Source organism: Macaca thibetana, chromosome 8 (genome assembly GCF_024542745.1).
Source record: "Macaca thibetana thibetana isolate TM-01 chromosome 8, ASM2454274v1, whole genome shotgun sequence".
NCBI classification, from domain to species: Eukaryota; Metazoa; Chordata; class Mammalia; order Primates; family Cercopithecidae; genus Macaca; species Macaca thibetana.
The window spans coordinates 109,745,670-109,770,669 of record NC_065585.1 but is presented as its reverse complement, the minus strand read 5'-3'; the positions used below and the strand labels follow the sequence as shown (position 1 = coordinate 109,770,669).

At 44.3% G+C, this 25,000-nt stretch overlaps 1 pseudogene; it reads right to left on the bottom strand.

Moving 5' to 3' along the window:
• Positions 1-23,735: 23,735 nt before the first annotated feature.
• On the bottom strand, positions 23,736-24,526 carry LOC126960709 (homeobox protein VENTX-like; annotated as a pseudogene).
• Positions 24,527-25,000: the final 474 nt, after the last annotated feature.

Sequence of the window (25,000 nt, the reverse complement as noted above, 5' to 3'; positions counted from 1 at the left end):
TATCATCCAGCCATCACCTTTTTTACACTGCAGTCTCCTAGGGATCCTGCCAGGTTAGTTTTTTATGAAAACAAAGCCAAGAAGAAAAGCTGTCTTCAGGTATCATAAATAAGGTCAGGGAGACCTTGCCACCTTCTTTGAATGGGAAGAATAAAATGCAATGATAAAACAAAACAAAAAAGTGAAAGCATCCTGCCACATCCCATTTAGAGTAGTTACTCTACCCTTTTAGAGTCATCAGATAATTTGCCAAAGTCATTGTGGTAGGAATGATCATGATTCCCCGAAGATGTCCACATTGGAATCCCCAGAAGCTGTGATTTTTACTTTACGTGACATGAAGGAACTCGTGGATATGCTTGATGGAAGAATATCCTGGATTATTTGAGTGGATTCAATTTCATCTCATGAGTTCTTAAAAGTAGAACATGGCTCGGATATGAGTGAGGACTAAACCATCCATGTGGCTGGCTTTGAAGATGCAGGGAGGGAGCTATGAGTCAAAGAATGTGGCAGCCTCCAGAAGCTGTGAACAGTCCTTAGCTACAGTCAACAAGAAAACTGGGACCTACAACCACAAAGAACTGAGCTCTGCCAACGATCTGAATGAGGAAGAAAATGGATCCTCCCCTTGAACTCTCAGAAAAGAAAACAGCTTTGCCGATACCTTAATTTTAGCTCAGTGAGTCTGTAGGTATGACCCGAAGAACTGTAAGCTTATACATTTGTGTTGTTTAAACTGCGGAGTTTGTGATAATTTGTTACGGCAGCAATAGCCAATATAGTCACAAAGTTAATAAAAGCCAAGCTTGCACTCCAGATCTGTCATAGTCTAAAGTCCATGCTCTCTGTATGATGTTATATTTCTTCTATTTAAAGTATTCCCAGGTCCAGCGCTATCCTACACAAAGTTAAATTAGAAAATGGAAAATGTGGATTTTTTCTTCTGAAAATGACCTATTGTTGTAAAAGCAATAGATCTTATTCAGAGTCAGATAATACATACAAATACAAAAAGAAAGTAAAAGCCCCCAGAAATCCAGAATCTAAAAATCAAGGTTAACAATATTTTCACAAACATCCTTCCAGAAAATTTGCTTCATGTGTATATACGATAAATATTTATACTTTTATATATGTTTCTGTAATTGCTTTTTTGATGAGACAATTTTTCATAGATATCATTGTGTCAGTAAATATAGATCAACACCATTATTTTAGGTGACTGAGTAATATTCTATTGTACGGATGATTCATAATTGATTTAAGCAATTCTTATAAATGGACACTAATGTTGTTTCCAATACTTAGCTCTTATAAACAAAACTGTGATTAATGTCTTTTTATCTTACCTTTCTTGTTTGAATATCACATTAAGGTAATTGCAAAATGGGGATATTCACAGTATGCATAAATTACACTTTTATATATTTTGAAAAAACTGACTTCCAGGCAGGTTTTATAACTTACATTCTCAGCAATACTGTGCAAGTGAGTCAATGTTTTCACAAGCTCATCAATGTTAGGTTCTGTTAATCTTTGTGATGTTTGTCTACCTGATAAGCAAATAAATAATAAATTATTTTTTTGACTTTTTTGTTATTTAACAATTGACTTTAAAAAATGTTTATTGGTTATTTGTGTGTCTTCCTTTGTGGGCTTATTATGAGAAATTGATATAGCATAGTGTAAAAGTGTAGACTTTTTTGAATGACTGTTCCATTTGCTAGTTGTGCAATTTTTGAACAAGTTATTTAAATGATCCGAACCTCAGTTTTTCTACCTATGATATAGGCATAATATTATATACTTCCTAAAGTTACTGAAAAAAATGAAAATAGATAATTTAGGTAAAACTCTTAGCCTGGGATGCAATGAGGTGTTTCATAAATATTTGTTATTGTTAATGAGATATTTTGTTTTATACATTTTAATTTGCAAAAATTTAAGAGCTCTTTAATTATTAAGGCTATTTATTCTTTGATATTAACGTTGCAAAATGTTTTGTGTGAGTCTATTTTAAACCACTAGAAATGGAGAAGAAAATATGGATACAGTCCTAGAAATACAGGTACTTAAATTCTTTCAAAAAAATGAATCAGTGGCAGGGCATGGTGGTTCACACCTGTAATCCCAGCACTTTGGGAGGCTGAGGTGGGTGGATCACCTGAGGTCAGGAGGTCAAGACCAGCCTGGCCAATATGGTGAAATCCCATCTCTACTAAAAATACAAAAATTAGCCGGGTGTGGTGGTGTGTGCCTGTAGTCCCAGCTACTCGGGAGGCTGAGAGGCAGGAGAATCACTTGAACCTGGGAGGCGGAGGTTGTAGTGAGCCGAGATTGTGCCATTGCACTCTGGCCTGGGTGACAGAGTGAGATTCTGTCTCAAAAAAAAAAAAAAAAAAAAAAAAAAAAAAAAATCAGTGTATTATGGCTCCGATCTAGTCCTATAGAAGGCATTTCATCTGAAAAAAACTGTAGAGAATCTCCAAAAGGTCCAGTTGTACTTGGCTGTTCTGATTTCTATGTTGTCATTTGCCAATGGCTGAGGTTGTTCAATCTCAGGGACTGACTACAGCTGTAGGGTTTTTAGCTTATAACAAAGACAGGAATGGGGAACTCACAGTTAATTTCAGCCCCCATTTGGCCAGTGCTTCTTTTGCTAGCAAGGCCCTGACCAACTTTTCCAAACCTGGTGTTGGGGGTTGCACACTGTCATCACTTAATTTTGTTTGTTTTTTGAGACAGGGTTGGCTTTGTTGTTCAAGCTGGAGTACAGTGGCGTGATCATAGTTCACTGTGGCTTCAACCTCCTGGGCTCAAGTGGTTTTCCTGCCTCAGCCTCTCAAGTAGCTGGGACTACAGAAGCATGCTGCCACACCTGGCTAATTTTAAATTTTTTGTAGAGACAGAGTCTTGCCATGTTGCCCAGGCTGGTCTTGAACTCCTGGGCTTAAGCCATCCTCCCAATTTGGCTTTCCAAAATGCTGGCATTATAGGCTTGAGCCACTGCACCCGGCCACTGACGTCACTTAAGCTCTATTTAAAAATCAACCCTTACTCTTAACTCCTCCCCAGCCTCGTGGGACCCTTTCATGAGCACTGATATCGCAGCCCTAAATTCTAGGTTTTTAGTAGGGAGGAGCCCTGCCTCTGACAGCCCCTCCCTCAGCCATACAGAGGGGCGTGGAGTTCTGGTTAACATTTATTTCTCTTTGCTATGATCTGGCTCCCTCTCCCTCCTCAGAGGGGTCAATGCCGTGCCCCCTTCCCTTGCTCAGACTTTTCCTGGAATCATCAGCTTTCTTCCTCTTGACTGACTGATTTGGGGCCCAGCCTGCCAGCTGCTGACGGAGGAGTGATTCGTTGATTCATGTTAACAACTATTAATAAGGCTCATTATTTCCCAGGAAACCGACAAGATGATGCTCCTCCTTGTCTTCTGTTTTGGGGGTACAATTGATTCCTCCTCACCACGTTAAGTGGCAGCCATTTAAATCATATTGATGTCTACCGTTCAAAGTGATGCCTCTGATGTCTTGCGTGGTAACAAATTAAATATGGGAGCTGGAATCCTGAACATGCCATTTACCTATTTTTCAGGCACAAGGTGGAGCTTATTGCAAAGAGTGAGGCACTGGGGTTTTTTATTTTGAGGCATAGATGTGTGAATATAGTCTGTGTGGAGTTTCACAGATAAGTGTCTATGTGTCTGACTTCTGCCTGGGTATGCATTTATTTTTCCCCCTTGTCAGTCACTAAAGTCTGAATTTCTCTGTTTATCACTAACTTTAAAATATATCCCCAGTGCCTCAATGGAGTTAATCAGAGGACCTTATAAGTTCTGGTGATTTCTGGACTCTTCCAGAAGAATGCTGAACTGTTTTAAGTGTATGCATTGGGTGGGTAGGATTGACAGGCAGGTGAGTGAGAATAGGAAATTAACATGGACTTGGGAGGAGACAACATAAGATTCAAGATTAATTACCTCTGGCTGGGCAAAGTGGTTCATGCCTGTAATCTCAGCACTTTGGGAGGATGAGGAGGGAGAATTGCTTGAGGCTAGGAGTTCAAGGTCAGCCTGGGCAACATAGCAAGACCCTGTCTGTACTAAAAATTTTAAAATTACCCAAGCTTGGTGGCACATGCCTATAGGCCAAGCTACTAGGGAAGCTGGGGTGGGAGGATTGCTTGAGCTCAGGAGTTCGAGGTTGCAGTGAGCTATGATTGCACCAGTGTACTCCAGCCTGGGTGACAGCATGAGACCCTGTCTCTTACCAAAAAAAAGATCAGTTACCTCCAAAAAGAGATGGGACTAACATGAAGCAAGCCACCTTGTAGATAGCAGTGCAGAACTAGTGGGATGTTGGACTATTGTGGTTTGCCTGTTGTTTCTTTTTTATTAAAAACAAAACAAAACAAAAAAACCCATTGTTCTTTTCTTCCACCCTGGCCAGTATGCTTGTAAGAGGGGACATTGGTGGTGGATCTTCTCTTCTGATACTGTGACTCCTCAAGTCTCCCACTGGGATCCTGAGCCCTGTGACTGGTCAGAAAGACTGCGTGGAAACCGGTGGTCCTGCCCTAGGATGTGCACGTCTTTCTGTGTGCCTGCTGGAGGATGCTTGCTTGTCTGTGTGTGCATGTGTATTTCTGTGCAGGTGCATTTCAGAATGTTTGCGGCTTGTCTGGGAGTTGCTGATTTGCTAAGTGTGGTGCAAAGCCACAAGGGAGAAAAAACTTTCCTAAGGACGGATTTGTAATGGCTTCACAAAGTGGACGGGAGTGAAATAAGACAGCTGGGAGAAGCAGCTTATGCAGTGATTGCTTCCCGCGCACCCCTTAAGTGAGTTGGCAGCCCGAGCTTCAGCGAGTGGCGCATCTGATTGATTGATTTAACATTACAGCCTCCGAAAATTGTGGAGGAGCTGTAATTGTTGCTGGAGGTGGCTGTCAGCTTCACGCTGAGTGAGTGACTGGTGTCTGAGAGATCCCTGGGGCCCTCTCGCTGGCCCTGTGTGAGGGGTTCCCTTCAAGCTTCACCGGCACTACTGTTGCTTGGCGGACTCGTTGGCGACCACTGGGTTTAAGGGCTTTGGAGGCTGATGTGCAGGCAACACACACACAAACACACGTGGGTGCACACAATCACACAGGCACAGGCACAGGCACATCACATCTGTTCGAGTTTTTGTTAAAATGACCTGGAAAATGGTCTCATTAGACATCTACCTTTACTGCCTCTTACCTTTATTTCCCTGGCCATAGGGAAATTGGGTCATAGGGTCACAGGGAAGTTAGGTCAAGCCCCATACTTGAGCACAGCAAGATGATGACTTTTTGTTGTTGTTGTTGGTTTTTTTTGTTTTTATTTTTTTTTTTGAGATAAGGTCTCACTCTGTTGTCCAGGTTGGAGTGCAGTGGCATGATCACAGCTCACTGTATCCTCAAGGCTCAGGTGATCCTCCCATCTCAGCCTCCTGAGTAGTTGGGACCACAGATGCACACCTCCGTGCTTGGCAAATTTTTAATTTTCTTGCAGAGACAGGGTCTTGACATGTTGCCTGGGCTGATCTCAAACTCCTGGGCTCAAGTAATCCTCCTGCCTCGGCCTTCCAAAATGCTAGGATTATAGGCATGAACCACTGGCACCGACTAGATCTTGGCCATCTGTATAGTTTGGCACATTTGGAGTTGACTCACAGTGTAGGAGCAAGGATAAGGACACCACTTGTTTAGCTATCTATTTATTTGAGCAGAGTCACAGAAAGAGTCCCTGACACAGGGACTAGCAGGGAGGGAGCAAAGGGTGTTCCACACAAAGGAATGAGGTGCAGACAAGCAGGAAGTGTATGCACCTGCAGAGGACCTTACAGGACAGATAAAGGTGGGACAGTCAAGGAAGCCATTTTGAATTATTCCTGGAGTCCCACTATTTTCTCAGGAAGTAGCTGCTGAGTAATGTGAATCCAAGACCATTGGTCCTTAAACTCCCTTAAGCTGATGAATGATATTCCATTATCTTGCCTCTTGGTTTAGGGTTTTGGATACTTTAAAATTCAAATATCCCAGGGGGAGGAAGTATTTTCATTTTTTTCCCCACTCATTTACACTTTTCTGGAAGTTGGCTTATTAGATCTTCTCCCTAGAACATGTTTTGAGTGGGTGAGGACAAGTGGGTGGTGGATGTAAGGAGGAATCTGCAGGAGTGAATTAGCTTCTCTAGGGGGATTGATAGGGTAATCCATCATCTAACTGACTGTGTTTTCTGGTAACTATGGCTGTTCTCTGGAGGGGTAGCAAATGTGGTTGAGTGGACATGGGATGGATGACCCTCATAAAGAGTAACCAACCGGACATGGTGGCTCATGTATATAATCCCGACACTTTGGAAGGCTCAGGCAGGAGGATTGCTCGAGTCCAGGAGTTCAAGATCAGCTTGGGCAACAAAGTGAGACCCCCATCTCCACAAAAAATTTACAAATTAGCTGGGTGTAGTGGTTCGTGCCTATAGTCCCAGCTACTTGGGAGGCTGAGGTGGGAGGATCCCTTGAGCTGTGATCCCAGGAGTTTTTGAGGCCGCAGTGCGCTGTGATCACACCTCTTCACTCCAACCTGGGTGACAGAGTGAGACCCTGTCTCAAAAAAAAAAAAAAAAAAAAGAAGTAACAAAATACATATATACTTCCTTTAATCTCAATTTCTTTTGGATTTGTTCCATTGCATGGGGAAACTGAGGGCCTAGGAAATGCTTCAGAATGACTCTTGCTAAACATGGCCTGAACAATTTCAGGCCAATGACATTGATAAATGACACATTCCTCAGGGCAGGCTCATCCTCAGGGCAGGGTCCCAGGTCGCACGTGAGATGTGTGGTCTGTGCTTTCAACATGCCATCTACTCCCCCTCCTCCTCCTATGCCACTTTCCTGTAAACCCCTGATCTTCTCCAAACCTCCTTCAGTGGCAGCCTTCCCTACTTCCCTAGCTAATGTGATAGCGATTTCATCCTTTAAGTTGGTCAAGACCAACACCTGGACATTCACTGCTTCAGGAGGTCCTGGGATATACACTTCCAGAGGACCTTGGGGTTCTACCCTCAGCCTCCAGACACACGGTGTCTGAAGACCACACCTCCACCATGGTCACCATGATTCATCTACTGTCAGCTCTTGCCTGGATCACTACAAAGGCTTCTGAGAAGTTCTCCTGCTTCTTCCACCCCTGTCCCCATAGACTAGCATCTGTTCTTAGCACCACAGCCAGAGTGATCTGTGTAAATCATAATCCGGGTTGTGCCACTCCTCTGGCTCCCAACCTGGCAACAGTTCCCTATTTCAAGGGTGAAACCAGGTCCTTAGAGTGGCCCGCAAGGCTCTACACAATCGAACCCTTAAACCCTAGTTCCTCCTTCCTTCCATTCAATTTTCCTTGCGTACTCAGCTCCCTGTTCTTCCTGGAGCAGCTCAGGATGTGTTTCTATGCTCCTACCCTGGATCCTTTGCTGTAGCTGTACCCTTCGCCTAGAAATTTCTCCAAGACATCTGCTTGGCTCCCTCCCTCACTCCTTCCACTCCGCTCAGATGCTATCTTCTTGGTTAACATTTCCCTGACCATCCTATTTAAGACGCATTCTCCCCTCCTATCCCCACCCCTGCCGTGCCTCACCTTTTCTTTCTCTTTCTTCCTTTTCTTTCCTTTCTTTTCCTCCCTTTGCCTTTCCCCTTCCTTCCTTCCTTGCTTCCTCCTTCCTTCCATCCTTTTTTTTTTTTTTTCCAGCCTCTCGCTCTGTTGCCCAGGCTGGAGTGCAGTGCTGCGATCTGGGCTCACTGCAACTTCTGCTTCCTGGGTTCAAGCAAATCTCCTGCCTCAGCCTCCCCAGTAGGTGGGACTACAGGCGCACATCACCACACCTGGGTATTTTTTTTTCTTTTGTATTTTTAGTACAAATAGGGTTTCCCCATGTTGGCCAGGCTGGTCTTGAACTCCTGACTTCAAGTGATCTGCCCACCTCGGCCTCCCAAAGTGTTGGAATTACAGGCGTGAGTCACTGCGCCATGGAATGTGTTACCTTTTAATGCATAACTTACCTAATTAGTATGTTAATATTTCATTATCTGTCTCCCTCCACCAGAATGGAAGTTCTATGAACTCCTCCTTTGGTCAGTAATGTACTCTGAATACCTTGAAGAGCAGTTGGCATACCATAGGTGCTCAGCGTATATTTGTTGCTTGCTTTTTGATAAATTCTCTCTCTTAGTTAAGTGCCCCTGTCTTAAAAATTTTTCATCTGGCCGAGCGCGATGGCTCACACCTGTAACCCTAACACCTTGGGAGGCTGAGGCAGGCAGATCTCTTGAGCCTGGAGGTTCAAGACCAGTCTAAGCAACATAGTGATACCTCATCTCTACAAAATATTAAAAAAAAAATTAGCTGGGTGTGGTAACACACACCTCTAGTCCCAGCTACTCAGCAGGCTGAGGTGGGAGGATCACTTGAACTCAGGAGTTTGAGGCTGCAGTGAGCCACGATTGTGCCACTGCACTCAAGCTTGGGCAAGAGAGTGAGACCCTGTCTCAGAAAAAAAAAAAAAAAAAAAAAAAGAAAAGAAAAGAGAAATTCTCATATGACAACTCATTCTGGCCTTCCAAATGAAACCTGCCTTCCCAGGCAGTGCCTTATTCTTCTAGGTATTTTCAGTTTCTATCAATCCTTTTAGAAAAACTGACACTGCTGTGTTTTGTTCTCTTAGGACTCTGTTTCTAAGTAGATTGTGTAACTCAGTCTATGCTAAACTGTTATTATTTATTTTTTCCCTTGGACATATTTATAGTACAATATAGTTTGACCCTAAAAACAAATGTTCTCTTCCCAGGAGTCATTTACCATTTGACTCTCAGGTTTCTAGCAGGCCATGGGGCAGACAATTTTCAAGGGTGAAAGAGCGAGCTTATATCTCAAGTAGGTAGCATGGGTGGTGTGGTCTGGGTTAGCCCTGTCTGCCTCAGAACAGCAGTCAAGAATCCTTGTCCCCAGTCACTGCCCCAAATTCTATATGCTATTTTTCTATTATTAATTAAAGAAACATGGACTATGTGTCTCTATGTATTACTTCATTTTAACCAATGCCACATTTCCGTGTGGGAGATATTATCATCCTCATTTTATAGATAGTATCCCCAAGGGCCAGAGAAGCCAAGTAACTTGTCCAAGTGTGCTAGCAGGTGACCAAGACTGTGATAGGGATTACAGTTCATATTATATCTTTTCAGTCCAAGTTTAATGCTCTCAAAAAAAAAAAAGCATCCCCCTTTTTTTTTCTTTAAGAGACAGGGTCTTGCTTTGTCGCTCAGGCTGGAATGCAGTGGTATGATCATGGGGGTCACTATAACTTCAAACTCCTGCTTTGGTCTCTTGGGAATCCTCCTGCTTTGTTGTCTTGGGAAGCCAGGACTACAGGTGTGCACTACTATGCCTGTGATTTTAAAAATTTTTTGTAGGGATAGGGTCTTGCCACGTTGCCCAGGCTGGTCTCCAACTCCTGGCCTCAAGTGATCCTCCCACCTCAGCCTCCCAAAATATTTGGATTACAGGCATGAGCCACTGTGCCTGGCCAAGACTTCATTTTTTAGGGCAGTTGTAGGTTCATAGCAAAAGTGAGTGGAAAGTACTGAGAGTTCCCATAGTCGTCGCACACCCACAACCTCCCTTACTATCACCATCCTTCACCAGAATGGTGCCTGTTACAGGGATGAACCTAACTATTATTATTGCCCAGAGTCCATAGTTCACATAAGGGCTTGCTCTTGGTGTCATTCATTCTATGGGCTTTAACACATGTACAGTGATATCCATCCATCACTGTAGTATCATACGGGGTAGTTTCACTGTCCTAAAAATCCTCTGTGCTCTGCCTATTCATTCTCCCTCTCCCCTAACCCTGTGAAACCACTGAGCTTTTTACTGTCTCCATAGCTTTTTCTTTTTCAGAAAGTGATATAGCTGGAATCATACAGTACACAGACTTTTCAGATTCACTTTCTTCACTTAGTCATATGCATTTAATGCACATTTTAGTACAGCAGATTTCTCTTGGGTTCAAAAAAATTACCCTCTATGATCCAGAATCAGAATGCAATTAAACATTACTAATTTTATTATTATAATGTATTTGTTTAATGGACATTTATAAGATGCCTAATTATAGCTGATATATATAATACATAGCTGCACATATAATATGATTCCATTCATTCTGACTTCCCTCCCCCAGCCCTCAACCTTTTGTAAAGATGGACCCCCTCCTAAGTCCATAGCAACAGGACTCTGAGCTGGTGACTCCCTTATAAGTAATGAGGGGTAAATGTAAGATAAACAAGATGGGGAAAAGAAGCCAGAGAGAGGGAGGGGACTGCAGACACAGGGACATGGTGACCTCCGATTATCCAAAGCTGTTTCTCTAACACAATTTTGTGCTACGACCGCCTGCTGTCTACAGTCTGCACACTGCCTTCACTCCTCCTAATTAAAGCCAGCAGGCTAGGATGGAAAAAATAATCTGAAGCCAAGAGGGTGGGGTAGGGAGAAAGCAATAGCTTCTTTTCTTTTTTGGGGGGAGATTCTGAGCTTGTTCTAGGCTAGGTGAAGCTGCCCCAAAGGACATACCCAGGAAATTAAAACCCAGGGTGGTCAAAGGTATCATTTGAATTTACTGCATTCCATTTTGCTGAGGCCTCTGGACTGTGGCTCAGCATGCTGGAAGAAAGGGAATGACAGATGAGGGAAACTTAGACTTTGTCAGGCTGACATGAGACATGAGAGTCTGCATGACATGAGAGTCTGCATGACTCTCTCCTGGCCCTAACTATTCCTGGAGTCTCAATGGGAGGAAATAGGTATTCAGGAATAACTGCATTTGCCATTACTCTCCTTTCTTTTGTCTACTAGACTACTCGGTGGTCTTAAATTTTGGTGGACATCCAATAACCTGTGTATTAGTACATTCTCTCACTGCTATAAAGAACTACCTGAAACTGGGTAATTTATAAAGAGATGAGGTATAATTGACTCACAGTTCTGCAGGCTGTATAGGAGGCCTGGTTGGAGAGGCCTCAGGAAACTTACAATTATGGCACAAAGGCGAAGGGGATGCAAGCACATCTTCACATGGCAGCAGGAGAGAGAATGAAGGGGTAAGTGCTACACACTTTTAAACAACCAGATCTTGTGACAACTTACTCACTATCATGAGAACAGCAAGGGGGAAAACTGCCCCTGTGAGTCAATCACCTCCCACCAGGCCCCTTTCACAACACTGGGGATTACAATTCAACATGAGATTTGGGTAGGGACACAGACCCAAACCATATCAACCTGGAAGACTGATTAAAACACAGGTGGTCAGGACCCACCCCAGAGTTTCTTTTTTTTTCTTTTTTTTTTAGATGGAGTCTCACTCAGTCACACCCAGGCTGGAGTGCAAAGACGCGATCTCAGCTCACTGCAACCTCTACCTCCTGGGTTCAAGTGACTCTCCTGCCTCAGCCTCCTGAATAGCCAGGATTACAGGCACCTGCCATCATGCCTGGCTAATTTTTGTATTTTTGTAGAGATGGGGTTTCACCATGTTGGCCAGGCTGGTCTTGATCAGGTCTGAGGTCTGAGGTCAAGATCTCCTGACCTCAGGATCCACCCGCCATGGCTTCCCAAAGTGCTGGGATTACAGGCATGAGCCACTGCACCCGGCTTCACCCCAGGGTTTCTGATTCAGTAGAATCAGGGTGGGTTTCAAGAATGTGCATTTCTAACAAGCTCCCAGGCGATGCTGACGCCGGCGGTCTGGGACCACACTTTGAGAACCAGTGCTCTGGTTCACACTTTGAGAACCAGCTGTTCCCAAACCTTCCCATGTATGGGCCTTCAGAATCATCCATTATTTGATTTTCTTGGTTGGCATTCACAATACATGTAGCTGAAGTGTGCTTGCAAGAGAGAGAAGGTTTTCAGTGCAGGGCATTCCGAGCTAACATGATCCCTCTGTCAGCAGGCAGTGATACATCCATCCACAAAGCCCTGGGTGAGGGAGTTAAGCTCCTTTTAAATAATGTTGGATTGGGACGGGCGTGGTGGCCCATGCCTATAGTTCCAGCTACTTGGGAGGCTGAGGCAGGAGGATGGCTTGAGCTCAGGAGTTCGGGGCTGTAGTGCACTATGCCTAATGGGTGCCCATACTAAGTTTGACATTAATATGGTGATCTCCTGGGAGTGGGGGGCCACCAGGTTGCCTAAGGAAGGGTGAACTGGCTCAAGCTGAAAACGGAGCAGGTGAAAACTCCCACGCTGATCAGTAGTGGGATCACACATGTAAATAGCCACTGCACCCCAGCCTGGGCAAGCCACAAAAAACCAGAAAAACACAAAATGTTGGATTGGGCAACGAGGAGATTGGGGTTGAACCTATTTCCACTATGGGATAGCAGAAAGAGCGTGTGTGGTTGGAGAGTTAGTCAGGTTTGTTCCATTCAATTTCTAGTTCTGCCTCTTATGGTGAAGTAGCATTGAATGTGTTATTTAACTCATTTGTGCTTCCATTTCCTATTCGTATTTTTTTTTTTTTTTTTTTTTTTTGAGACAGAGTCTCACTCTGTCGCCCAGGCTGGAGTGCAGTGGTGCGATCTCGGCTCACTGCAAGCTCCACCTCCCGGGCTCATGCCATTCTCCTGCCTCAGCCTCCCGAGTAGCTGGGACTACAGGCACCCAACACGATGCCTGGCTAATTTTTTGTATTTTTAGCAGAGATGGGGTTTCACCGTGTTAGCGAGGATGGTCTTGATCTCCTGACCTTGTGATCCACCCACCTCGGCCTCCTAAAGTGCTGGATTACAGGCTTGAGCCACCGCGCCCGGCCCCTATTTGTAAATTTTATTTGTTCCACAAATATTTATTAAGCACATACTGTCTTTCCAGCTTCTGGGGATACAGTGGGTAAGAGCACACAGTCTCTGCCTCATGGAACTTATACTGTGGTCCCAGCTGCTTGGGAGGCTTAAGCAAGAGGATTGTTTGAGCCTAGGAGTTTGAAGCTGCAGTGAGCCATGATTGCACCATTGCACTCCAGCCTGGGTGACAGTGAGACCTTGTCTCAAAAACAAACAAATAAACAAACAAACCCTCCCTGCATTTGTATCCCCTAAATCTACAACAAACAAACAAAAACTAAAAGTACCTTAAGAAAAGAATATCTTACCATAATTTATGAGATTTTTAAGGGAATGGTTTGTCTTTTCTCCCTCAGCTGTTCATGGTCTCATCTCTAAGGTATAAATGACACATCATTTGACTCTTTCCTTTGACCAGATTTGATGGAGAGAACAAGGTAAAAGCATTGAGGGGAGGGTGGAAGAAGAAAACAGTTCCATACTTTGCACACTCATAGGGAAAAGGCATGGATTTTGCTGCAAACAGGCTCAAGGTTGAATTCTAGTAACTCCACTTAAACTTTGAGCAAATTGTTTAAGCTTTCTTTGTCATCCATGAAATGAAAATACCACTACTACTAATACCTATTTTGTAGGCCAGGAATGGTGGTTCATGTCTGTAATCCCAACACTTTGAGAGGTTTGAGGTGGGAGGATTACTTGAGGTCAGGAGTTCAAGACCAGTCTGGCCAACATGGTGAAACCCTGTCTCTACAAAAATTACTAAAATTAGGTGGGCATGGTGGCAGGTGCCTGTAATCCCAGCTACTTGGGAGGCTGAGGCAAGAGACTCACTTGAATTCGACAGGTGGACGTTGCAGTGAGCTGAGATCGTGCCACTGCACAATCTGGGTGACAGAGTGAGACTCTTTTCTCCAAAATACACCCCAAAAAACAAAAAACACAAAAACCTATTTTACAAAGCCATAGTAGAAGAATGAATAAGTTCTGGTCTGAAGTATCTACTCAATAAATACTTATTATTTGGCATGTTGTTTAGTGCCTTTTTCTTACCACTTTCCTCTCTGTTGATTCCTCTCTGCTCAGGTGAAAAATTTCTCTGCTGTCTGGGCTTCACCTTTTAGGGAAGAAAGATATAAGATATTATGCTAATTTGCATTAATGTTTGGGGCACAATAAGTCACACAGTACCTTTCCCATGAATGTTGCATTTTAAAAGGGAGTATCCCATGGAGAAGGCGATGTTTAATACGCAAGCTGGAATTTCAGGCTTCTACAGCAAAACTAATTTGAAGTGATGGTGGGCAGAGGAGCTTTACTAGTATAGGTCAAAACACCTCTCAAGATCACTGATTTTGTTCTCATTCTTCTCATTCCTGGATCCTAGGTGGTGGGTATTTGCACTGTCTTTAATTGCCATACTCATAGGGTCAAGGGAGGCCTTTTTATCTGGGGAGTCAGGCAGGCAAACCTCTTCCTGGGCCTTAACAGGTTTTATTAGTTTCTGCCCAGTCATTTGGTGGTGTTGGTGCTGGAGGCAGTATGTGTATGTGTGTGGATTTGTAGTTGTTTATTACTCTAGTGGTAGAAATGGGGGCTATGGGCCATGGTGAAGTGGTTGGGCAGGGAAGGCTCCAGAAAGGAGACATTTGGGCTGTCTTTGAAGGAAGAACTGGAGTCTAGCAGGCTGGAAGGACATTTCGGGCAGAAGGAGGAGCACGAACAAAGGCATTTACTAAGAAAGCATCCCTTGGGATGGAGGGGAGGGCTGGAGTGTCTGCAAAGCTGCTGACCTCTGGCCCTGGGGGGTTCCCATCCCCACCCCGTCCATTTCATGGCCTTCCAAACCACTGTGCGGTTAGCAATTCATTGTCTTGAAGGACAAACGCATTGCCCTTTCTTTACTTTAATGCTGCATTCTTTAGGTGTCGGGTCCCACACAGCCAAGGCTTGGGGACTCTGTCTGTCCACGCACACCTTTTTCAGAGGCAAACGTAACCTTTTTGGTCCCTGGGTGACTAACCTCTGTGATTGTTTTGCTCATTTGCTATAAATGACTATCTCTACCACTTGGTTAATTATGTGATTACAGCAGCCAGTGACAAGGAGAAAATTAAAAATCCATGCTGCATTTTCCATAACACTTTATTGCTCTATGCAAAAGAGGGCAAATGCAATTTAGCTGAGCTGCGGTGAACAAGAGCTGTTTCCTTCCCCTCGTTTCAGCCCCTCCCTCATCCTCCCCTGGAGAGAAGCTGTGTTAGCAGATGACTAAAGCTGGGAAGAGAGCAGGTGTGGAAGGAAACATAAATTACCATTATCCCTGACAATTCTGGACAGTGCCACCCACTGAGCAGCAACTCAGCCAGACATTTTCCCCTGATTTCAGGAAAGGCCAGTGAGTTGTGGGCTTCTGCTAAGTGCATTAGTATAGAACAAGGTTTCAGCTTGGGCTCCATATTTGATCTTTATTTCTTTATCATGTCCTGCTATAGTTGTGCCTCTTCTGAAAAATCCAAGATACAGAAAGGGGAGGCACTGCTAATACGGAGCGAGTACAGTTCTTGGAGCCAAGACACCTGAGTTCTTGGAGTCAAGATATTCTGCCACTACACCAACATTCAAATTCAGGAAATACAGAGAATGCCACAAAGATACTCCTCGAGAAGAGCAACTCCAAGACACATAATTGTCAGATTCACCAAAGTTGAAATGAAGGAAAAAATGTTAAGGGCAGCCAGAGAGAAAGGTCGGTTACACACAAAGGGAAGCCCATCAGACTAACAGCAGAACAGCAGAACTCTCGGCAGAAACTCTCCAAGCCAGAAGAGAGTGGGGGACAATGTTCAACATTCTCAAAGAAAAGAATTTTCAACCCAGAATTTCATACCCAGCCAAACTAAGTTTCATCAGTGAAGGAGAAATAAAATCCTTTACAGACAAACAAATGCTTAGAGATTTTGTCACCACCAGGCCTGCCCTAGAAGAGATCCTGAAGGAAGCACTAAACATTGAAAGGAACAACCGGTACCAGCCATTGCAAAAACATGTCAAAATGTAAAGTCCATCGATGCTAGGAAGAAACTGCATCAACTAGCGAGCAAAATAACCAGCTAATATCAAATGACAGGATCAAGTTCACACGTAACAATATTAACCTTAAATGTAAATGGACTAAATGGTCCAATTAAAAGACACAGACTGGCAAATTGGATAAAGAGTCAAGACCCATCAGTCTGCTGTATTCAGGAGAGCCATCTCACATGCAGAGACACACATAGGCTCAAAGTAAAGGGATGGAGGAAGATCTACCAAGCAAATGGAAAACAAAAAAAAAGCAGGGGTTGCAATCTTAGTCTCTGATAAAACAGACTTTAAACCATCAAAGATCAAAAGAGACAAAGAAGGCCATTACATAATGGTAAAGGGATCAATTCATCAGGAAGAGCTAACTATCCTAAATATATATACACCCAATACAGGAGCACCCAGATTCATAAAGCAAGTCCTTAGAGACGTACAAAGAGACTTAGACTCCCATACAATAATAATGGGAGACTTCAACACCCCACTGTCAACATTAGACAGATCAACGAGACAGAAAGTTAACAAGGATATCCAGGAATTGAACTCAACTCTGCACCAAGCAGACCTAATAGACATCTACAGAACTCTCCACCCCAAATCAACAGAATATACATTCTTCTCAGCAACACATTGCACTTATTCCAAAATTGACCACATAGTTGAAGTAAAGCACTCCTCAGCAAATATAAAAGAACAGAAATTATAACAAACTGTCTCTCAGACCACAATGCAATCAAACTAGAACTCAGGACTAAGAAAATCAACCAAAACTGCTCAACTACATGGAAACTGAACAACCTGCTCCTGAATGACTACTGGGTACATAACGAAATGAAGGCAGAAATAAAGATGTTCTTTGAAACCAATGAGAACAAAGATACAACATACCAGAATCTCTGGAACACATTTAAAGCAGTGTGTACAGGGAAATTTATAGCACTAAATGCCCACAAGAGAAAGCAGGAAAGATCTAAAATTGACACCCTAACATCACAATTAAAAGAACTAGAGAAGCAAGAGCAAACACATTCAAAAGCTAGCAGAAGGCAAGAAATAACTAAAATCAGAGCAGAACTGAAGGAGCTAGAGACACAAAAAACCCTCCAAAAAATCAATGAATCCAGGAGTTGGTGTTTTGAAAAGATCAACAAAATTGATAGATCACTAGCAAGACTAATAAAGAAGAAAAGAGAGAAGAATCAAATAGACACAATAAAAAATGATAAAGGGGATATCATTACTGACCCCACAGAAATACAAACTACCATCAGAGAATACTATAAAAACCTCTATGCAAATAAACTAGAAAACCTAGAAGAAATAGATAATTTCCTGGACAATTACACTCTCCCAAGACTAAACCAGGAAGAAGTTGAATCCCTGAATAGACCAATAGCAGGTTCTGAAATCGAGGCAATAATTAATAACCTACCAACCAAAAAAAGTCCAGGACCAGACAGATTCACAGCTGAATTATACCAGAGGTACAAGGAGGAGTTGGTACCATTCCTTCTGAAACTATTCCAATCCCAATAGAAAAAGAGGGAATCCTCCCTAACTCATTTTACGAGGCCAACATCATCCTGATACCAAAGCCTGACAGAGATACAACAAAAAAAGAGAATTTTAGACCAATATCCCTGATGAACATCAATGCAAAACTCTTCAATAAAATACTGGCAAACCGAATCCAGCAGCATATCAAAAAGCTTATCCACCATGATCAAGTGGGCTTCATCCCTGGGACGCAAGGCTGGTTCAACATATGTAAATCAGTAAACGTAGTCCAGCATATACACAGAACCAAAGACAAAAACCACATGATTATCTCAATAGATGCAGAAAAGGCCTTCGACAAAATTCAACAGCCCTTCATGCTAAAAACTTTCAATAAATTCGGTATTGATGGAACATATCTCAAAATAATAAGAGCTATTTATGACAAACCCACAGCCAATATCATACTGAATGGGCAAAAACTGGAAGCATTCCCTTTGAAAACTGGCACAAGATAGGGATGCCCTCTCTCACCACTCCTATTCAACATAGTGTTGGAAGTTCTGGCTAGGGCAATCAGGCAAGAGAAAGAAATAAAGCGTATTCAGTTAGGAAAAGAAGAAGTCAAATTGTCCGTGTTTGCAGATGACATGATTGTATATTTAGAAAACCCCACTGTCTCAGCCCCAAATCTCCTTAAGCTGATAAGCAACTTCAGCAAAGTCTCAGGATACAAAATTAATGTGCAAAAATCACAAGCATTCTTATACACCAGTAACAGACAAATAGAGAGTCAAATCATGAATGAACTCCCATTCACAATAGCTTCAAAGGGAATCAAACACCTAGGAATCCAACTTACAAGGGATGTAAAGGAACTCTTCAAGGAGAACTACAAACCACTGCTCAGTTAAATAAAAGAGGACACAAACAAATGGAAGAACATACCATGCTCATGGATAGGAAGAATCAATATCGTGAAAATGGCCATACTGCCCAAGGTAAACTATAGATTCAATGCCATCCCCATTAAGCTACCAATGACTTTCTTCACAGTATTGGAAAAACTGCTTTAAAGTTCATATGGAACCGAAAAAGACCCTGCATTGCCAAGACAATCCTAAGCCAAAAGAACAAAGCTGGAAGCATCACACTACCTGACTTCAAACTATACTACAAGGCTACAGAAACCAAAACAGCATGGTACGGGTACCAAAACAGAGATATAGACTAATGGAACAGAACAGAGTCCTCAGAAATAATACCACACATCTACAGCCATCTGATCTTTGACAAACCTGAGAAAAACAAGAAATGGGGGAAGGGTTCCCTATTTAATAAATGGTGCTGGGAAAATTGGCTAGCCATAAGTAGAAAGCTGAAACTGGATCCTTTTCTTACTCCTTATACGAAAATTAATTCAAGATGGATTAGAGACTTAAATGTTAGACCTAAAACCATAAAAACCCTAGAAGAAAACCTAGGTAATACCATTCAGGACATAGGCATGGGCAAGGACTTCATGTCTAAAACACCAAAAGCAACGGCAGCAAAAGCCAAAATTGACAAATGGGATCTCATTAAACTAAAGAAAACTAAAGAGCTTCTGCACAGCAAAAGAGACTACCATCAGAGTGAACAGGCAACCTACAAAATGGGAGAACATTTTTGCAATCTACTCATCTGACAAAGGGCTAATATCCAGAACCTATAAAGAACTCAATCAATTTACAAGAAAAAAACAAACAACCCCATCAAAAAGTGGGCAAAGGATATGAACAGACACTTCTCAAAAGAAGACATTCATACAGCCAACAGGCACATGAAAAAATGCTCATCATCACTGGCCATCAGAGAAATGCAAATCAAAACCACAATGAGATACCATCTCACACCAGTGAGAATGGCATTCATTAAAAAGTCAGGAAACAACAGGTGCTGGAGAGGACGTGGAGAAATAGGAACACTTTACACTGTTGGTGGGACTGTGAAGTAGTTCAACCATTGTGGAAAACAGTGTGGCGATTCCTCAAGGATCTAGAACTAGAAATACCATTTGACCCAGCCATCCCATTACTGGGGATATACTCAAAGGATTATAAGTCATGCTGCTATAAAGACACATGCACACGTATGTTTATTGTGGCACTATTCACAACAGCAATAACTTGGAATCAACCCAAATGTCCATCAGTGACAGACTGGATTAAGAAAATGTGGCACATATACACCATGGAATACTATGCAGCCATAAAAAAGGATGAGTTCGTGTCCTTTGTAGGGACATGGATGCAGCTGGAAACCATCATTCTCAGCAAACTATCACAAGAACAGAAAACCAAGCACCACATGTTCTCACTCATAGGTGAGAACTGAACAATGAGATCACTTGGACACAGGAAGGGGAACATCACACACTGGGTCCTATTGTGGTGGTGGGGGAGGGATAGCATTAGGAGAGATACCTAATGTAAATGATGAATTAATGGGTGCAGCACACCAACATGGCACATGTATACATATGTAACAAGCCTGCACGTTGTGCACATGTACCCTATAACTTAAATTAAAAAAAAAAAAAAGATATTCTGCCACTTACCTCGTGTCTGAGGTGGGGCCGTTGCTTATTCTAAGCCTCCGTTTTCTCACTTATAAAGTAGGGATTTTAAAGCACCCTTTCTATTCTCTCACATTTAACATCTCTGAAATCAGGCTACCCTGATGATGGTTGTGTTTTAGCATGCGTCAAAAGTTCAACTGACTTCACTTTTTTAAACAGTGTTCCATTAAATAATATTGGGTCTTAGAATTGGCATTTTAGACTTGATGAAATAAGGTCCTGTGCAGGCTGGTTGTAGAGATTTAAAGAAGAAATATATGTTATTTATGTGACTCTCTATGCTATTGTCAGACCCCTAGGATACAAGTTCTAATCCAGGCTCCCTTGTGTCACCTAGACAAGTTATTCAAAATTGATCCCCTCACCTAGAAAATGAAACAACCTCCAAACTCTCCATAAGAATTAGCCTAAGGTGGCCGGGCGTGGTGGCTCAAGCCTGTAATCCCAGCACGTTGGGAGGCCGAGACAGGTGGATCACCAGGTCAGGAGATGGAGACCATCCTGGCTAACCCGGTGAAACCCCATCTCTACTAAAAAATACAAAAAGCTAGCCGGGCAAGGTGGCGGGCGCCTGTAGTCCCAGCTACTTGGGAGGCTGAGGCAGGAGAATGGCGTGAACCCAGGAGGCGGAGCTTGCAGTGAGCTGAAATCCGGCCACTGCACTCCAGCCTGGGCGACACAGTGAGACTCCGTCTCAAAAAAAAAAAAAAAAAAAAAAAGAATTAGCCTAAGGCAGTATAGGGCCAAGGAATTAAACAAAGCTTAGGGGTCAATAGTATCTGCACCATCCCTATCCTCGGCTACACATATTTGTGGATGCAAAGATTCCTGGTAGTTACAAAGGTCAAGGTTACAAAGCTACAAAAGTTACAAGGATTACTGGGAGTTACAAAGACCGGTCACAGATGAGGTTTAGGGTTTATGGGTGTGAGTGGCATACATGTTTAGTTTAACTGTGTTGCTATAACAAAATGCTACAGGTTGGGTAATTTATAAGCCAGAGAAATTCATTTCTCATAGTTTTGGAGGCTGGGAAGTCCAAGATGAAGGCACTGGCAGATTCTATGTCTGCCAAGGGCTGGGTTGCTCTGCTTCCACGATGGTGCCTTTTACCTCATGTGGTGGAAGGGACGGAAAAGGGTGAGCCCACTTCCTCAAGCCCTTTTATTTTATTTTGCTTTGTTTTTTGAGATGGAGTCTCACTCTGTTGCTCAGGCTGGAGTGCAGTGGTGTGATCTCGGCTCACTGCAACCTCCACGTGCCGGGTTCAAGTGATCTCCTGTCTCAACCTCCCAAGTAGCTGGGATTACAGGTGTGCACCACCACGCCCAGCTATTTTTTTTTTATTTTTAGTTGAGACAGGGTTTTACCATGTTGCCAAGGCTGGTCTTGAGCTCCTGACCTCAAGTGATCAGCCTGCCTTGGCATCCCAAAGTGCTGGGATTACAGGCATTAGCCACCATGCCCAGCCCCTTTTATTTTTGAGAGACAGGGTCTTGCTGTGCTGTCCAGGCTGGAGTGCAGTGGTGCAATAATAGTTCGCTCCAGCCTCGAACTCTGGGGTTTGAGCCATCCTCAGCCTCCCAGGTAACTGAGACTATAGGTATGTGCCGCCATGCCTGGCTAATTTATTTTATTTTGTAGAGACAGAGGCTCTCACTATGTAGCTTAGGCTGGTCTGGAACTCCTGGGCTCAAGTGATACTCTCACCTCAGCCTCTCCAGTAGCTGAGATTACAGGTTTGAGCCACTGCACCCAGCATAAAGTTCCTTTGTAAGAGTTCCCACCTTCATGACTTAATCACCTCCTAAAGGCCCCACCTCTCTATCAAATTGATGATTAAGTTTCAACATATGATTTTTGGGGGACACATTCAGACCATCGCATATGGCACAGTAAATTAATATAAGGTGGCTAATTGAGGTATAAAGAGGTATTGCTTGTGAATAGAAGAGGTAATTTCAGCAGACAGGTTCAGGAAATATAACACTCCTTTTGAGTCTTGAATTATGTCTGGAGTTCCAAAAAATGCAGGAATAAGGGAAATGAACAATGAAGCACATGTGAAAAGGGTAAGTTGTGCTCGAGAGGTGACAAATTATCTAGTTTGACTCTAGAGTACTTGAGGGCTAGAAGTGTTAGAAGGGGTTGGAGTGTTTTGGGGCAGAGAAAAAGCTATGATGGGAACTAGGTAACTGACATCACTATCTGCCTACTTGCTCCAGCCACACATCTTGATGTAATCTCTTAAGTCTTTCATTCTTCTTTTTCCTTTGCCTCCCACACGTGATCCTAGAGTAGATTCTGTAGAATCCTACCCCTCTTGCATATCATGCCTCCGTTCATGTCTTTCCATCTCTCTTGCTGTCACTCTGGTCCAGGCCACCTCCATATCTCACTTGAAATCTGCAGGGGCTTCCAACTGAGTTCCCTGCCTCGTCCCTTGCCCCAGTCCAATCTCTTCTTCTTAGGGTAGCTGACCCATTTAGGCTGAATATCACATTAGCTTGCTTCCTTTCTTTCCTTTTCTTTTTTTTTTTTTTTTTTTTTTTTTTCTGGTTGTTAACACTTCCAACAAGGCAGAAATGAGTAACGGGAAAGTGGAACTTGCTGTGGACACGGCCACAGGACCACCCTTTTGTTCCTGTTGGGATGCCTGGGTCGGTTTCACAGGTCGCCTCTCAGTCCTGCAGGCTGAACCCGTCTGTCTGGGCGCCCCGCGCTGCCTGCCTCCTGGGCACTCTGGGGCGACGTGCATGGATGCGTGCTTGTCTAAGGTTCGGTTCGTGCGGTGAGGAGTCTGCACCAAAAATGCTCCATCAGTGAGGGAGAGTCCTCCCCGGGAAGGGCTCCTGTGCCTCCCATTCTAGGCACTTCGAGACTTTCTGCAGGAAGTGCTGTCCTTGAGTCATTCTGTTTTGTCCCGAGGCTGCTGCGAGGAGCGGGACAGGTGGGCACATGCTGAAGAGTGGGGACATGTGAGACGGCTTCAGTCCAGACACAGCCACAGGTCCCGGCCGCCCCACTTTCCCTGACCATAGAAGAGCAGCCCCCAGCAGGCTGCGGGCACAGTCCCGGCTCACTCACGGCCTAGAGCGCAATGCAGGGCCCCAGCACTCCGTCTTAATTTTCACCTTTGTTCCCTCCTGCTTTCCAGCTTTGGAGTCCTTGTCAAGAGGGATTCGAACCCCAAGGTTATAAACACGACACTTGCATTCCCTTCCAATCCTTCATGGTTTTCTGTTTTACACACAAAGCTTACAAACTTTACTTTTTCCAACTGGAAAACCAGTCTTTCCAACATTTTTTAAAAAACAAATTATCCTTTTATCATATGCTGAAAGCCTCACCCATAACAAGCCCACTTCTGCGTTTGACTCTGTTCACTGCCCCTGCATTTACTTCCTAAACGGACCCTTTTGGTAACTTACAGTGAAGAGGTGGCTTTAATAAATATATTCTCCAGAAAGCTCCAGAACCTTTGCGTGGGTCAGGGTGAGAGGTGCCGCCACGATGTAAACAAAACAGAATAGCTGAGTCCTCCAGGTAGGCGCCAGGTGCGATCTGCACAGACCGCGTGTGTGGGAAACGGAGTCAGAGGTGCATCCTCAAAATGCATCCCCCCGTCTCCGGCCGAGCACACAGGCCCTAGGGCCCGGTGGACAGGGCTGGTTCCAGCGTACGCACGCCACTTCCTGGGCTTGGGGGGTGGTACGTCAGAGGCTACCCGTAGCAGGAAGCCCCCGCAGAGGCCAGGGCATCTTCTTCCACTTGGCAGAGACCACAGAAGGGAGCCAGGGGACAGCATCAGAGCCTGGGGACCGGCAGGGGTGCCCAAGGGCACAGCAGCTGCAGGCCATTGGCAAGGCCAGAAGATGGTGAGTGGAAAGCCGGGGGCGCGTGGAGAGACCCCGAGAAGGGGCTCTTCAGCTGGGAGCCCCGCATTTACTGTTTGTGTTTCATCTGGCGATTTTGAAACCAGGTTTTTGTCTGGACCTCCGAGAGCTTCATCTCCCTGGCCAGCCTCTTCCGCTCCAGAGGGCCCAGGTACTGGTGGTGCCGGAAGACGCCCTCCAAGGTGCGGACCTGCTTGGTGGTGAAGGCTGTGTGGACACAGGGGGCCCGCCAGGGGTTTGGCTTCTTAAGCCAGCCACGGCCCTCTCCAGCGCAGGCAGATTTGAGGACCGAGCCTCCTTGATGCTGACGGCCTGAGGGGGCTCTCGCGTGCTGGATGTCTGGCTCGGTCCAGGGAGGCTCCCCGGGGAGACATAAGTAGGCCTGTGGGTGTGGGTCAGCCATGGGCAGCTGCTCTGGGAGAGCCAGTCCACGGAGCCAAAGCTGGAGGCCTGCTGCCGGCCACGAGGTGGGGAGGAGGAGAGACGCATGGCGGTCAGGTGGGTCTGAGGGAAGGCTGGGCGGGGCTGGTCAGGCACAGGACCCACCACCTGCTGCCTTTCTTAAAACCTGCTAATGGTTTCTCATCATACGTGGGGTTAAAAATCCATGGGCCATAAGGCCTACGTGGTCCAGACTCTCCAATCTCGTCTCACACCATTCTCTCCCTTGTTCCTGACGCTCTACCCACCCTGCTCTTCATAGTTCCATCGGGCCTTTGCCTTGGCTGCTTCCTTTGCTTGACGTAGTCATCCCCTAGAGGGTCATGTGGCTTGCTTCTCGTTATTCAGGTCTCCGTTTAAATGTCTCATGCTCAGCTGCTCTTCCTAATCACCCATGGTAGAGTGGTCTCCCACCCCCGTCATTCTCTAGCGCTGCTTTATTTTCTTCATAGCACTTGACTCCATTTGAAATTTTCTGTTTGCTTGCTTAATTTGTCTCCCTTCTACAAAGAAATTAGGAAT